Source organism: Camellia sinensis, chromosome 13 (assembly GCF_055761805.1).
Source record: "Camellia sinensis isolate YWXY chromosome 13, ASM5576180v1, whole genome shotgun sequence".
NCBI lineage: Eukaryota > Viridiplantae > Streptophyta > Magnoliopsida > Ericales > Theaceae > Camellia > Camellia sinensis.
The window spans coordinates 17,459,135-17,462,228 of NC_138973.1; the positions used below are offsets into that span (position 1 = coordinate 17,459,135).

A 3,094-nucleotide genomic window follows, 5' to 3' on the forward strand; every position below is an offset into this window, starting at 1 on the left:
TTTGGTCTTTGTCCATTGCATTGTTGGAGATACTTCAAATTTATATATATATATATATATACACTCGCACACTGTTGTGTGAATTCAAAATAACACTTACTTTTTTTTAATCTTTTCTTCATAATTTTAAGTCAACTATTCCCTTTCCTTTTCAGTTTAATCTTGATTTTGGAATTGATTAGCCCTTTGATTTGGGAAATTCATATATATATATATATATATAGTTTCGTTTCATTTTCCTCCTAGCTTTGACAGGCTATATATATATATATGAGCATAAACATTCTGCTGAATGCACAAAAATATTGTCTTCTTCTCTAATTTCTGTCAATGTTTATCTGTTTCTATATACGAGTTTGAAGCCTTGATTGGCGAGTTCACACCAACAAGACTGGTCATTGAATCCTAGAGAACGACCGCCAAAAATCCATCTGCACCGAGTGGAGCAAAATCGTTTCTTAAGGACAACGAATTAAGTTTCTTGCCTCGACGTTTCATACTCTCTATTGGTTCTCAATAATTTTTCTTTTCACTACGTTTATTTACTCATTCTTGTTAATCAATCATTGTTTTTAACTCTCTATACAAAAAACAGAGGTTTTAAAGAAACAGAGCTCCCTTTTCTTTTCTTTTCTTTTCTTTCCTTGGGCTATTCCAAATGGGTTCTTGAAAAAATCAAGAGGGCAATCGACAAAATTGCTTGTGGGTTCACGGACCTATCATTGTACGTGCTGGACCCTCCGGGGTAGCAGTCTCAGCTTGCCTCAAGAACAATGGTGTACGCTCTCTCATTCTTGAAAGAAGTGACTGTATAGCTTCTTTATGGAAACAAAGAACATACGATCGTCTCAAACTCCACCTTCCCAAACAGTTCTGTGAACTTCCACTGTTTGGTTTCCCGGAAAATTTCCCCAAGTACCCAACAAAACACCAGTTCATATCATACATGGAGTCATATGCTTCACACTTCAACATCGAACCAAGCTTCGAACAAGTGGTGAAAAGAGCAGAGTTTGATTCAACTATTGGGTTTTGGAGGGTTCAAACTCAAGATTGTGAGTACATTTCCCGGTGGGTTATCGTTGCCACGGGCAAAAATGCCGAGCCTGCAATACCGAAAATTCCAGGGATTGAGAGGTTTGATGGGCCTGTTGTGCGTACAAGTTTGTATACCTCTGGTTCTGATTTCAGAAATCAGAGTGTTTTGGTGGTTGGTTGTGGGAATTCTGGTATGGAGGTTAGTTTGGACCTTTGTAAACACAATGCAACCCCTCGTATGGTTGGCTAGAAGCACTGTAAGTTTCATTTAGTTTTTTTAAGTACTTTTGCTTTCTATTATGGCTCATTTTTTTTTTCTTTCTGGCTATGCATTAAAATCAATTTTTGGGCAGTTGAAACCACTTATTTGAAAATAATTTTCAAATTTTTGGATTTGGATAACAAATATTTACACAAAAATTGTCACAAAATCCGACATAAAAAATATATGAATGTTTTGACATTTGAAAAGTGAGTCCTATAGTGAACCATTTAAAATATAATCTTATTCATTCATGTATGTTTTACGTATGTTCTTTGAGAGGGAGATTAATGATATGGAATTGGGCCAGACAGATTTGGGCCGGACAGATTTGGGCCGAACAGGTGTTGGGCCAAGTTGTGTGGCCCGGCCTTGAAGGAAGCTGCTCGGTTAAGGCAGCACGTGAATTGACCGAGCTGCAAGGATCCGTGGTTACGAAGCCAGTCAGGTGAAAAGTCCAACGCCAGGAAAGGCAAGATTGGACCGAGGTACCTATTTGCTCGGCAGGTAGGTCGACCGCAGACAAGCGTGAGTTGCCTCGAGCTCAGCTTTGCCGAGATGTCGCCGAGTCCGGTCCTCATCTGAGCTTAGCTGTTGGAGTACTTGGGTATGAAGCGCAGCATGGCAGACGATGGCCGAGATGATACTACTCGGCTGCCGAGCTCCCAGGAGAATGGGCAGGCAGTTGGGTTAGGTGGTGCTCAGCAAGGTTTATGCTGACAGATAGGATAGCAGTGTCACGTGTTGAGAGGTCCCTGGCCTATCGGGCTATTTCACAGGGCTACTGGTGGCCGTGCATGCAGGCCGACGCACAAAAATATGTCCGCAAGTGTGAAAAGTGCCAGAAATTCGCCCATCAGATCCACCAGCCGGCCAGGGAACTTCTTCCTCTCACCAGTCCTTGGCCTTTTGCAATGTGGGGGCTAGATATAGTCGGGCCGCTACCAACAGTACTAGGCAACTGGAAGTTCTTCATCACGGCCACAGATTACTTCACCAAATGGGTTGAAGCTTAGCCCTTGGCAACCATCAAGGAGAAAGACGTGAAGCGATTTGTTTGGCAGAATGTGGTCACGCGGTTTGGCGTCCCCAAGATTTTAATCTCTGATAACAGCACCCAGTTTGACGGTCGCCTATTCAGAGGATTTTGTGAAGATCTAAAGATTGAATTCTACAACTCTACTTCGGCTTACCCGCAGTCCAATGGTCAGGCCGAGGCATCAAACAAGACCATCCTGGATGGGTTGAAGAAACGACTGGAGAAGGCAAAGGGAAAGTGGGCTGAGGAGCTACCCATCGTCCTTTGGGCATACTGAACGACCCCGCGGCAATCTACCGGGGAAACTCCATTTGCTTTGGCTTATAGCATGGAGGCGGTCATACCTTTGGAAATTGGCATGCCCACCCTAAGAAGTGAAAGTTTTGAGCCCGCACTGAACGCCGAGGCCATCGCCCTGGAACTAGACCTAGTGGAAGAGCGTCGGGAGAAGGCCCTCATCCACGTGGCCGCCTACCAACAAGAGCTCTCAAGGAAGTACAATAAAACGGTGCACCCCAGACCGTTCAAAGTAGGTGATTGGGTTTTGAGGAAAGTTATGGGCAACACCCTGGTGCCAGGTGAAGGCAAACTAGGGGCAAATTGGGAAGGACCCTACAAGATAACCGGTCTGGCGGGCAAGGGGGCATACCACTTGGAGGATCTGGATGGTAGAGGAATACCCCGGCCATGGAATGAGGCCAACCTCAAACTGTATTATTTCTAGTTTTAGCTTTCTTTTTATGCAAAGGAATTTT

General features: G+C 43.8%; 1 pseudogene; it reads left to right on the plus strand.

Moving 5' to 3' along the window:
- Positions 1-658: 658 nt before the first annotated feature.
- On the plus strand, positions 659-1,373 carry LOC145806539 (putative indole-3-pyruvate monooxygenase YUCCA4 pseudogene; annotated as a pseudogene).
- Positions 1,374-3,094: the final 1,721 nt, after the last annotated feature.